Source organism: Rattus norvegicus, chromosome 6, assembly GCF_021556685.1.
Source record: "Rattus norvegicus strain SHRSP/BbbUtx chromosome 6, alternate assembly SHRSP_T2T, whole genome shotgun sequence".
Taxonomy (NCBI): domain Eukaryota; kingdom Metazoa; phylum Chordata; class Mammalia; order Rodentia; family Muridae; genus Rattus; species Rattus norvegicus.
In genome coordinates this window covers 103102507-103116518 of record NC_141539.1, presented here as the reverse complement: position 1 = coordinate 103116518, position 14012 = coordinate 103102507, and the positions used below count along the sequence as shown (strand labels likewise).

The 14012-nt window shown below is 40.5% G+C and overlaps 1 long non-coding RNA gene across 1 annotated transcript in view; it reads left to right on the top strand.

The window, feature by feature from the left end:
- The window catches only part of LOC148005332 (uncharacterized), a 103703-nt gene extending 101935 nt beyond the window's left edge, over positions 1 to 1768 (top strand). Inside the window, exon 4 of the long non-coding RNA XR_015623154.1 lies at positions 141 to 1768. This is a non-coding gene — a long non-coding RNA (uncharacterized LOC148005332). The remainder of the gene's footprint in view (positions 1 to 140) is intronic.
- The last annotated feature ends 12244 nt before the right edge of the window (positions 1769 to 14012 follow it).

Sequence of the window (14012 nt, the reverse complement as noted above, 5' to 3'; positions counted from 1 at the left end):
GAATATGCTTTATTTGTACTTCTTTCTCTTTTCTTCATCATGTGCATGCACACGTGTGTGGGAGGGTGGGCTCCAATTTGGAGCCAAAGATCCAATTTGGGTATTTTTTTGTTTGTTTGTTGTTTGCTTTTCTCTCACAGAACCTGGAGCTCACAGTTTCACCTGAGGCTGGTGGGTCAGCAACCTCTGGGATCTGCTGTCACTGTCCTCATAGCCCTGGAGCTGCTGTACCCAGCTGTCATCGTGAGTGCCAAGGATCCAAACTCGATCCTTACACCTCTACAGCAAGCACTTTACCCACCGAACCAACTCCACAGCACTTTTCTTCGTTTTTTACTAAGGAAGAGTCCAGTGAATGGCTACCATCTAATTTCTGCTGGGTTACTCTTGTGGGTCAGATGATTTCTATAGTTACTGCGTAATGTCTCATGGAAACTTTTGAGAGGGAACTTACTCTCTTTTGGTAGGTGAAGAGACCAAGGGCAAGCAAGGGTTGGTAACTTGTCTAGAGTCTCACAATTATATATGACATAGCTGGGGTTCGAACTTAAGATTACAAAAATACAAGGCCCTGATGGATGCCCTCTTCATTCCTTACTGCTTCCAGAGTCTACAGGTGTCCTTTCTAACCACTCTCTGCTACCTCTGTAGGCTCCTCTTGCCTTTTTTCAAATAGGGATGCAGACAGTGATTGATCGCTCCTGCAAGACAGGGTTTCACTACCCTTTTGTTTGTTATTTTTATGCTAGTTTAATACTAAAAATAACAATACTCTCATACTCTGGCATTGACCTGGTTCCAGTATAGTACAAAATTTGGCCATGTCTCTTAACCAATTAAAAAAGAGGATGTTTTATTTCTTCTTTTTCTTGGCTAATGAGGGAGATAACCTGATTATTGACATATATTAAGAATGTGAGGTCTCTATAGATTCTGTTTTCACATAGGATTAGTAGATAAGTTTTGCAGATAGAGAAAACAAGATGTAAAGGCATAGCCAAGTTAGTTTTGATTCACTCTGGAGTTGAAGATTAGTTGCAAGAGTAGTAAAGGCCATACTGTTAGAGTCACTGCGCAAAGCTAATCTTCTAATGGAGCAATTGCCCCAGTTGTGCAAGTGGCTTTGAAATCACCTTTCCTTAGCATTTATTAAAAGGTGGTCACAGGGCACTTGTAAATAAATATCACTGACTGCACATTTTATTTCAGAAACCTTATTTGCTTACCACGAAAATGGAGTTTTTTGCTTGACTTTGAAGTCTGCTCAGCAAGAAAATGGTATTTCTAACCGAATTAAAGCTTTTAACTCTGGATAAATTGCCTTTGGTTGCCTTCATGCCTGTTTGCAATAATGTCCCATAAGCCCCATGTGTAGCAAATGCTAGTGTCAATAGATAGTGGTTTTTAGGAGTTACAATTAATTGCAAAGATATAAGGGAGACAGCATGCATTCACTAGTTTGCCAAATTTTGGGAAGCTCAAGGTTATATGAAAGCAACTATTTATGGTGCCAATTACTAGCAGTGAGGGTTTAATGTCTGAATGCATGCTGGGCACGATGGCCCATGCCTATAATCCCAGGACGCGATTTAGAAGACAGAGTGGGGAGCATCAGGAGTTTTAGGACAGACTAGTTTGGGCTACATGAGACTCTGTTCTTAAAAATAAAAAGTAGAAGACTGTTAGAAGGAATGCACTGGAAACGCTGTACCTGCCGTTAGAACCAGAGGCAAATATAAACTATTCATTCATTTATTCACTCCATTTCAACAATAACGGAGTATTGACTGTACATTCTTTTGGAAGAGAGAAAACGAAATAGGGCAACTATGGCCTTATTTCTTCTTGGAAACTTTTATAGACTTCATAGGAAAGCTGTCTGGACCTGAAGTGTGTTTTAAGGGAAGGTTCTAAACAGTGAATTACTTTTAAATTTAATTTTAGTTTTGTTCATGTATGGATATGCTTTATGTATCTAGTTTTTGTAACATCTTATCTTCCAATACTTCTGAAATGTCCAGTGATGATCTTTTTCATTCCTAGCATTGTTTGTACGTTTTCCTGAAGGACTTTATCGTAGGGTAAAAGCTCTGAGTCCACTCCAGATTTGAAAACCTACCAAACCCACCAATTCCTGAGCCCAAATACCCACCAGTCCCAATGCTCGAAAACCCACCAACCCCTGACCTTGAAATCACAGCAGTCCCTGAGCTCAAAATCCCACCAATCCCTGAGCTTGCTCCAAGCTCAAGACTTGAAATCCCACCAATCTCCACACTGAAAAGCGCCGCCTTGGAAAACTCCTCCCCCAAGAAACCCTACATAAGCCTGTCTCCTGCTCAGTTACTTGCTGCTTCTTGCCCTAGCAGAGTCAGCACTCTCCTGTGTTTTCCCCCAATAAATCTGTGTGAGGTTTGTTGTATGGTATCACTTTATAGTATTCCTTAGATCCTAAATACCTTGCCAGGATACCTTCTCCCTCAGAGCTGTAACACCTTTACTGGGGAAACCTTCCCCTTCAGGGCTGCAATATTTCCACTGAGGAAGCTTTTCCCTTCAGAGATGTAACACCTGCATTTATCAACATTGTTTTCTTCCAATAAACCAACTATTTCTTCAATGGTGCCTTCTATTAAACTTTTACTTTTTAAAAAGTTAATACATATTTTTATTATTTACTTGGGCTCAATGGTCTGTTTACATTTTAACTTGTATAGGAGTATACGCTGAGATTGTAACACTCTGTCCAATTGGGAAGCCCTTTAGGCAGGGAGGTGAACAACTTAAAATAGCTTCAGAAAGTCCTTGAAACTGACCAGGTTCACAAGGCCCTTCCCTCTCAGACAAGCCAAACTGCCAAGAAGACTCTGAGACCAGATCAGCTGTCTAGGGGAAGCAAAACCAGCTGCGCTGTTTAGAAGAGGTTCAGACCAGCTGAGTTACCTGAAAAGGATGCCCTCCAACCTTTGAGCTTCCTGTAGGCTGTGCAGTGTGTTCCTGGTTCTCAGTTTTTCTGAGCTGTCACCATGCTGGGGTGGGCTTGATGATACAGCTGTCTTTGAGTCATTTCTGCTCCAGTAAATAACCTATCAGCATATTCTATAATTAACTCCAGTAAGACTCAATGGTTCACCAAGTTAAACTTGGGTAATAACCATACTTTGATCTATCCTGGGTGTCCTATCTGGAGTGAGTAGATGTGTGTGTTATATATTCCTAGAAAAATTTTGTCACACATTTCTTAAAATGACTATTTAGTTCACTGATTTTCAGACTTTCAGCCTTTTCTGGTTTCTACTGTATATTTAGGATTAGACACTTCAGCCCAAATATGGAATACATATTTATATATATACTTATAAGACATGTATGTTCATGTATACTTTAAATATATAAATATATAAGTCAACTATATAATATATAAATCTATAATATGTAAATATATAAATATATTAAATATTTAAATATCAGTAAGTCAAAGAAGAAAATATATATGTATTTTCTTCTTTAGCTATTGACATTTATATATTTAATTCATAATATTAAAACATAATGATCTCATTTTTTAAATTTATCTAACTTACTACAACGGGGAGTAAAGAATCTACTCTTTTACAATCTTAATCTTTCAAAAATATGTTGAGGGTTCCTTCACAGTTCCAACTATTGCAGTTTTTATAAATGTTCATGTCTTCTTAAAAAGAATATATATATTCTATAGCCATTAAATATAATTTTATATGTATAAATATTTACATGTAAAACCATTCGCTTAATATATAATATTTATACATTATATATACATATATATTTATTAAACCATGGAACATCTGTTAATTGCTACGTCTTTGCCTGTACTGACTTTTTATAAGTGCTGAGGTTAAAGGAATGAACCACCATTCCTGGCCTCTACTAACTTTTGTGGCCATGTGTTCTAGCTATGAGACAGGTATATTGAATTTTCCTATTATAGTTATGGATTTGAATATTTTAGGGGGGTTGTCCACAAAATATTTGTAGCCCTACGTGGCCTGGAGCTTGTTATACAGACCAGCCAGGCCTCCTAACTGTGGTGACCCCTCTGTCTCTGCCTCCTGAGTGCTGGCGTTACAGGGGTGCTACCATGTCCAGCCCTCAGTTCTGTTTATCTTGCCTTATGTATTAAGAAGCAATTTTAAGAGATACAAACAAATTTGTCATAGTTCTAAATTTAGCATAGTATCTGTTATTGATATTTTCATTAGGTTTCTCCTCAAGTTTATTTTCCTCTAAAGTCTTATTTATCTGTTAGTCAAATAGCTAATATTTTTTGGCTAGTATTTTCATATCTTCTATATCTTACCTTCAATCTTAATATATTATATTCGAATATATCTCTTTAATCAGTATATATTAATCAGTATATGTGTGTGTGCTTATACGTATATAGCCATCTATTATGAAATCTATTTTAATCAACTGCGTTATTTACACAGAAGGAGGTTGTTGATGTAAGTATGCCTCCATCTGCCTACCATCTTACTATTGTCTACTTGTCTCATGTGGTCTTTGTTCTTTTTAAAAATTGCTTCTTTCTTTGCCTTTGGATTATTGTACCTGATCCATAGTTAAACATTATCTTCCTGTTCTTTTATTATTTACCCTAAGGATTAGATTATGTGTGCCAAAGTATCAAAGTCTAATTTGTATTAGAATTTTCCCCTCATACTCAGTAAAGCAAATCTTAGAATAGCATCCCTCAAAGCATGATTCGTGGACAAGCAGCTGTTCTACGTACTGTTTTCAGTTAATGATCTCAGAAGCTTGAAGCAGAATTGAAATCAACTACATCGCTGTGTTTACTGTTTATTTCAGCTGACACTTTTGCAAATGATGCTGCCATGTGTGTGTGTGTGTGTGTGTGTGTGTGTGCGCGCGCGCGCGCGTGTGTGTGTGTGTGTTCGTATGAAGCTCAAGACTTCATATATGCTAAGCATATATTCTGCAATTTAACTATACCCCCCAGCCCAGATGATTGCTTTCCAAATTAAAGGAGGAGTGTATGGAATTAAATTTTGGAACAAGCTTCTTACTTTGCTGTGGAATGGTGTGCTCCTCTGTCGTACACCATGATTCTCTGTTTTAAACCACAGAGGATATTGTTGCTGTGGCTTTGGACATTTAGCATGTTTTACATTTATCTCATATAACCTTTCATTGCACATTCCTATTTTTTTTCCTTAGGTTTTCACACGGGATCATTTCCTTTCTGCTTAAAAAATGCTCTTCACGAGGTAAAGAGATGGCTCAGTAGGTAACAGTGATTATCAGGCAAGAATCACACCCATATTTGAATCCCCAGTATCCCTGTCAAAAAGCACTGTGTGGCCACACATGCCAGGAAGCCCAGCATTGGAGTGGGAAGGGGACAGAGAGAGGTGAATCCTGGGAGTTTGAGGAGGAGCCAGTGTAACCCTAACAGTGAACTTGACCTTATCTCAAGGCAGAGGGCTACAGAGGAAGACACCAGATGTTCTCCTCTGGACTTCATGTGAATACACAGATGTATCTACTGCACACACACACACACACACACACACACACACACACACACACACACACACACACACCATACTTACCCTTCCCAAATGCTTTTTAGTACTTTTTCTTAGTGTAGTATTTCTTGAAAAATTGTATTCATCTGAAAACATTTATTTTCCTTTAGCTTTAAAGGATAATTTCCCCTCCCAGAGCACGTATTATATACTAACATGGGATAATTATTTCCTCTCAATACCCTTAATAAAAGATTCCACTGTGTTTTGGCTTCTTTGATTTGTAAGCCATGTATCTTAATTGTTTCTGTAAAAGTAATAAAGCCTCTCCCAACCATTATAAATATTTCCTCTTGCCTTTCAATTGTTTTACAATGATCTGCCTATTAAATTTCTCTTTCTCCTGTTGCACTTGAAGTTCACAGGACTCATTAAATCAGTTTTTAAGATGTTTGGCCAATATCTCTTCAAATATTGCCTCTGACCTTTCTAAAGCCTCGTGTTTTGAAACAGCGACTTTCATATATAATAGAGGTTGTTTTTCCCCCACCAGGCTTTGTTTATCTCTCATACTTTGTTCTGAATTTTTATTCTTTTTATTTCTGTGCCTCTGGTTACAACAGTATCCTAGAGATTTAGCTTTTAATTTACCATTTTTCTCTCTCCTTCCATTTTTAGTTTGCTATTAAAGCACTTCACTGAGACCTTAATTTTGGAAACTATACTTTTATCTCTTTTATTTGATTCTTTCTAAGCAATTTAGATTCTACCAAAATTCTTACATTTTAACTTTATTCCCTTGGCCACATTTAATATAACTCTGTTATTCAGATCCTACTTGTGTCTGTTTGTATTGTGTGTTACTTCCCTTAGATTTTGGTCACTATTTCATCCTCCTTATGGACAGAACATATTTGCTTCTGGAAAACACGAGGGGAAACTTAACTCCCGAGTGCCCTATGCTGGTTGGGCATTGAGAAGAGTCGAGTTTCCATCCCTGTATGTGGATGGGTGCCTTCTTTCTCTTCACCTTTCTTTGAGGATGCAGCACCTCAGGGCCTGTGAGAGTTGATTTCATCTTTCCATTTAACTGGGTCACTGTGCCTAAATATCAGACTATGCCAACGTTGGTGTAAATGTTGCTTTGTGTCCGCCTGGGGTTTGTTTGTTTCTTGCTAGGTGAGATTAACATTTAAGCCTATAAACTGTAGGTAAAGAAGGTGCCTTTCAGTCAGGAATTGAGAACGGTACCACTGATGTGCTGCATGTTACTTTCCTATTTTCCTTGTGTGTTCATCTACTTAGTGGTGAGTTTAGAATACAGTGGATCATAGAAAAGTCTCCAGGTCACCTTTAGGTTTAACATTAAATTGTCAGTTTCCCCCTAGATTTATATCTTGCTGGTTTTCTCTAAAGATTCTGGATTTGTCCGTTATTTTCTTTCTTTCTTTCTTTCTTTCTTTCTTTCTTTCTTTCTTTCTTTCTTTCTTTCTTTCTTTCTTTTAAGATTTACTTATTTTAAGTAAGTATATGAGTACACTGTAGCCATCTTTAGACACACCAGAAGAGGGTATCAGATCCCATTACAGATGGTTGTGAGCCACCATGTGGTTGCTGGGAATTGAACTCGACCTCTGGAAGAGCAGTCAGAGCTCTTAACCACTGAGCCATCTTGACAGCATCAGTTATTTTCTTAAAAATTAATTCTGTGTGTGTGTGTGTGTGTGTGTGTGTGTGTGTGTGTGTGTGTGTGTGTGTGTTTGCAGGACAGTTCTTTCAGAAACCCTAGCATTTAGACATTAGGTAGAGGAGGTTTGAGTGAAATGTTGGAAGTGTCTGTCAGATTCGAATATGGAATCATACAGGCAATCATACATTTTAAGGAGCACAGGATGTTCAAGGCGATGGGTGTGAGGACAAGTCTGACAACATGGGCCTAAAAAATTTCTGAGTATTCGAGTCTCACAGGTGTACCATGGCACTTGATAAATGGCTGTACTTTGCAGTGGAGTGGGTGGACAGCCACAGGAAGAGTGATCCGGGGACGTGGGAGGCCTGCCCAGCAGCAATCACCCTGGTGCCTTTCAGTCTATAATTGGATGAGTTTTGCACCTCTTCAACCTGAAAGGCTTATTTGAAATCTTCACTCTGTCCTTTTGGCAAATGATTCCGGTAATGCCCGTCAAGAGCAGAGAAGGATAGTAGCCTGCCCACTTCTTAATCTTCTCAGCGATTCAGGGAGCAAATGTGTGCCTCAGTACCATTCCACACTGGCACACGGCTGCACCTCTGGAGGTGAGCTTTCATTGTTTGCCCACTCGGAACCCAGCTGGATGACTCACCACAAGCAGGAGGCAGTATGAATATGCGTCTCTCATCCTAGGCTGAATGCTCTCCTATGACAAGCCTTTACTATTTTGAACTGCCAGTACATTCAGATTGATCCAGAGGAAGATTAAGAATAAAGTAAAACCCATTGTTTCTTCTTGACAAAGTATCAGAAAAGTCCAGCATCAAAGAATGAAAACAAGTGTCAATAATATGCTGCACACATGGCCTCTTTATTTCCTAGAAAGGGTTAAAGAGAGGCTACCTCCTGGTAGTGGCATATTTGTTGTTTTCCTGGTGAGTTTGACAACAGGACATGTTCACAGGCATGTCAACTAGAAAGAAAAGCAGTGACCCCGAAAGCCCAGCTTGCCTGTGGGTAAGTGTGGAGTAAACAGGTCCTTATCCAAGCCATTTTACATGCACAAAATGAATCTACTTCTTTCTTTAATTTTCCTGATTCCTCTCTGATAAGGCGAGAAGAGCCCATGAACTAGGCATAAATTATAACAAACTGTTTCACTTAAATAGGGGACATTAGATATACAGCATCCTGATACTTTGGGGAAAAGCTTTTTGGACATAGTTTAAAGCATTATTAAATATGGTCATTAATCAGTGCAACCTCAGCCCAGTTGTCTAACCCTACTATTTTGTGACTCTTGATGGTTATTAAAGAGCTATTTATATATGGTAATACCTCCATGGAAGAGATTAAACAATTTGTTGAGTTATCAGAGAGATGGTACAGTCCTGAAATATGTTCATTCTGGGTTTCAAATCATTTAATCTCTCTGATTTTGATTCTTAAATTAAAATTAGGAGTAAAATTGTCCTGGATATACCATCACATTGTAAACAAAATCAATCATGGTAATGTATAGAAGACCCTTTTAGATCAATGTAGGACTTTACTTGTTACACTGTGTTCAAGTCCTTATGACAAAATCCTTGCCTCTTGTCCATCACCATTGTTGGGAAGACTCTCTGTATACTAGAACAATGTCCAAAACTCACAAGCACTCAGAACTATTAGACTCTGGGAAATTTTCAGGATAGAATAAGTCCCAAGAAGAACAATCATAGCCTCCAACTTCAAAGGTTTTAGGATTAGCCATTTTGACATTTCAGAAAGGAACATACGTTTCTATTGGCTGGCAAAGGCTATAGCAGACAGGTCTGCCAGCTCCAAGTCTATGAAGTGTAGGAAGGAGAGGGGGTGGGAGAAGGAGTAAGAGGAAGAGGGGAATGGGAAGGAGGTGGATGAAGAAGAGGAAGAGGTTGTTCAGGAAAAGAGTGTAAAGTAATAATGAAAGGTGAGATTGCCTCACTCCCACCCCTAACCCATCAGTAGAGAAAGACATTATAAAGGTTTAATATTTGGAAGGTCATTTGGTTCACAGATAGTAACTTTCCCATTGTGTGTTTACACAGAACATGTTCCTTTCTTTTTCTGCTCATCCAAGATACTACATCATCAGGGCAACGAGCCATCCCAAAGCTGAAGTGTGAGGATGCTGTTCTCAAGGCCATGGGACACAGTGTGTGAGAGATACCATACCTCAATCAGTTATCATACGACTCCTACTGGATGAGGTAAGCAGGGCTCTCAGGTCAGGTGTAGAGTGGTGGGGGAATCTATCTACCCAGAAGATTCTAAGGGCTGCTGTAAGTCAATTTGATAAGGCACACACAAAGGATCTTATTCATCCTCCTTCTTACCATCCAAATTTAAGATGCTCCCTGTCTTAGTTAGGATCTTATTGCTGTGAACAGGCACCATGACCAATGCAAGTCTTATAAGGACAACATTTAATTGGGGCTGGCTTACAGGTTCAGAGGTTCAGTTCACTGTCATCAAGGCAGGAGCATGGCAGCATCCAGGCAGGCATGGTGCAGGAGGAGCTGAGTTCTACATCTTCACCCGAAGGAAGCCAGGAACAGACTGAGCATCCTCAGGCAGCTAGGAGGAGGGTCTCCAAGCCCACCCCCACAGTGACACACCTACTCCAACAAGGCCACACCTTCTAATAGTGCCACTCCCTGGGCCAAGCATATGGAAACCATCAAACTCCCCTTGCCAACTACAGTTCATTTTGAGTACGTGTTTCCCTGATGGTTGTACTATACTGGGAGGTTGTGAGATCTTTAGAAGGTGGGACCTAGCTGGAAGAAGTAGATAGCCAGGCAGAGGCCTTTCAGTGTCACATGTCAACTATACCTTGGTTTGGGCCTGTCCTGTTTCCTGGTACTCCACCATGTGAAGTGTCTGATTCTCTGCCCTCTTTCCACTCCTGTGATGTACCAAAACCCCTCTGAAATGGAGGCAAAATTAATATTTGCTTATTTAAATTACTTCTTCCAGGTATTCTGGCCATAACAATGCCAAAATGAATGCACTCCCCATACCACAGCCAGGAAACTAAACCACAGAGAGAGTATCTCGTGTTGTATGAATGTCTTGCCTATCAATCAGAAAGCCTTTGTCTATGGTTTAGGCAGGAAATAAAAATGGGACATCAGGAAGAGACAGAATTCTGGGAGAGAAGAAGGTAGTGAGTGGAGCTAGAAAAGAGGGAAGAGATGGGCATTTGATCCCTGAGCACAGTAACCAGCCATGTGGCACAATGTAAGGTAAAATAAACGGGTTCTCTGTAGTCTGATCTAGTCAGAGTAGAGCCTAGCTATAGGACCATGGTATCTGTAAATATAATTTGAGTCTGAGTCTTTTGGGGGGAGCATGGGGCTGGCAGGCACAACTGGGGGTTAACTACAACACTACACTCTGGGCCTGTAAATACGACCCTCGTCATACAATTAGCACTGAAATCCACATCCTTTTTCCAGGTGGAAACTCAAGACTCTTTCCTGAAAACGTTGGGTAAAGTGGCTGCAGTAGATACTGGCCCAGGACTTCAAGCTGAGGACAGTGGTTTCCTGAGGCTACAACAGAAAGAGCATCACCGAGTGGCTTAGTCAGCAGTTTGATGATAATGCCCCACACTTGGAGAGGCTAGAAGTCTGAGATAAAGGTGCTGACAGGGTTTATGCCCTCGGAGGCCTATGGGGATCTATTGTGGGCCCACCTCACAGTTTCTTGTGGTTTGCTAGCATTTTAAAAAAGTCATTTTCTAGCTCGCAAAAAATCTCACAAAATTCATGCGATGACTTCCCTTCCCCTTCGTGAATGTGTGCCTTTGCATTTCTTCTTTTTGATGGGCTCTACACCTTAGATTAGGACCAACTTCGATGACGCCATGTTAACTTGATTGTATCGCCTTCAAAGACTTATTTTCAAATAAAGTCATAGCCTGAAATGCCGAGGGTCCTGGCTTCAATACAGCTTGACTTATAGGAAAGTTCAGTTTTTCTCAAGTGTCAGTGCTCTGGCTTTTGGAGCTATAATGTAGTAATTTGCTTAATGACATTGCATCTAGCGCTGCTGGGGTCGACTTGTCAAGACCCCAGTAATAGAACATGCAAATGAATTCTATATTTATTGATAAACGATGCATTATTGTGGTTTAGAGAATAAGGAGTGGCCAGCAGGAGGCAATGCCCCTTCTCTGAGAATGAGTCCTGTGCCCTGCTGTTAGTACATGAATGGATCCAGACCACTCCAGGGTGGTCAACTGTTAGATGCCCTAGGATGAGGTTCCTCTGTAGACCACGTGAGGGAGAGCCATATTCTCTACCATGCAGAGGACACAACAGCATGGGAGGTGACTAGAGCTCTGTCTTGCCTAAGAACCCTGCTTCCTAAGAAAGATTGGTTAAATTGGTCTTTGGTTCTCTCCCTGCCCTTTCTTTGCAGTTCCTCTGTGTTATTGGGGGGCATTCTTTCCAACTCCCTCAAACATGTGGGATAGAGCTCTGTCCCTCTTCTCATGAACGTAATTCTTAATGGGAGCTCTGAAATACACAGGTTCACGTCTAGGTCAAAATGGCTGCTGTGGGTTTAAAGTGGGTTCTATCTTTAGTGTCTCATAGGTCATTAACAAGGACCTCTTGTCAGAGGAGCAAAGCTTTGAGGCTGCAAGATGAGGTCCTGCTGGTCTTAAAGACACCTCTTTTATTAACTAATCAGCCCCTACATTCAAAATAATTTATCTTCTGCAAATGTTAGTGATCCAGAGATGTGCTGATCATACTAGCCATTTCTTTTTGAGCTCTAGAGCAAGGTAAGGTAGAAACTTATACGTTTATAGCCTAAACCTGTCTGCAGTACGCCACCAACCTGACTTTGTTCTGTGTGTGTCCATCTGTCTAGCATCTGACAGGATGGTCCTTGCTTGACTGTCATTATTCAATCCCTTTCCTTGGTTGACTTGGAGACATAAATACCAACACTGTTTATTCTTAGGTGTTTTCTTTCCACCATGATCTCCATGATGGCATGCATTGAGCCGCTATAAGAGAAAGGTCCCTTTCTTTTAATAATGAAATTCTCCAGCTTAACTTTTGACTACTTTCTGTCTCCTTTAGTCTTTTGACTAGCTCAATCAAGGGGAAATTTTGACACAGGTGTAGTTAGGAACCTGGTGGACTGTGTGTTGGTGAAGATGGCCCTGACTGAATGAACGTTTTGTGGATATCTTAACACTCATCTGTCCATGATAGTTCAGAAACACGGCTTAGTCAACCCCTGAAGGTACTCATTAGCTACCAGGAGGCCTCCATGGCAAAGAGCTTATACCATTAACCTGTAATTCACAGCATCTTCAAGGGAACAGACAGGACTATCTGAGAGGCTCTACATACAATCAGAAAATTCTCCCTTGGTTACCTCTTTTGCTTTTGCAACTAACCTCACATCCGTGCAGTGCAACTAACCTCACATCTGTGCAGTGCAATTAGCAACTGTTTAGCCTGTAGCACAGGCAACAGGACCAGCAGATAGTAAATAATGCACTGAGAAATACATTCCAACCAACCCAAGTGATGTGAATGGAGAGTTCTTAATAAAGATAACATGTTTACAGACATTTATTACTGTGTATTATCACCACAGAGGCTAATTTATTCTGTTTTTTAATGATGTTTTTATTGGATGTTTTTCTAATTTGCATTTCTTTTCTTTTTTTTTTTTATTAACTTGAGTATTTCTTATATACATTTCGAGTGTTATTCCCTTTCCCGGTTTCCGGGCAAACATCCCCCTCCCCCCTCCCCTTCCTTATGGGTGTTCCCCTCCCAAACCTCCCCCCATTGCCGCCCTCCCCCCATAGTCTAGTTCACTGGGGGTTCAGTCTTAGCAGGACCCAGGGCTTCCCCTTCCACTGGTGCTCTTACTAGGATATTCATTGCTACCTATGGGGTCAGAGTCCAGGGTCAGTCTATGTATAGTCTTTAGGTAGTGGCTTAGTCCCTGGAAGCTCTGGTTGCTTGACATTGTTGTACATATGGGGTCTCGAGCCCCTTCAAGCTCTTCCAGTTCTTTCTCTGATTCCTTCAACGGGGGACCTATTCTCAGTTCAGTGGTTTGCTGCTGGCATTCGCCTCTGTATTTGCTGTATTCTGGCTGTGTCTCTCAGGAGCGATCTACATCCGGCTCCTGTCGGTCTGCACTTCTTTGCTTCATCCATCTTGTCTAATTGGGTGGCTGTATATGTATGGGCCACATGTGGGGCAGGCTCTGAATGGGTGTTCCTTCAGTCTCTGTTTTAATCTTTGCCTCTCCCTTCCCTGCCAAGGGTATTCTTTTTCCTCATTTAAAGAAGGAGTGAAGCATTCACATTTTGATCATTCGTCTTGAGTTTCGTTTGTTCTAGGGATCTAGGGTAATTCAAGCATTTGGGCTAATAGCCACTTATCAATGAGTGCATACCATGTATGTCTTTCTGTGATTGGGTTAGCTCACTCAGGATGATATTTTCCAGTTCCAACCATTTGCCTACAAATTTCATAAACTCGTTGTTTTTGATAGCTGAGTAATATTCCATTGTGTAGATGTACCACAGTTTCTGTATCCATTCCTCTGTTGAAGGGGATCTGGGTTCTTTCCAGTTTCTGGCTATTATAAATAAGGCTGCGATGAACATAGTGGAGCACGTGTCTCTTTTATATGTTGAGGCATCTTTTGGGTATATGCCCAAGAGAGGTATAGCTGGATCCTCAGGCAGTTCAATGTCCAATTTTCTGAGGAACCTC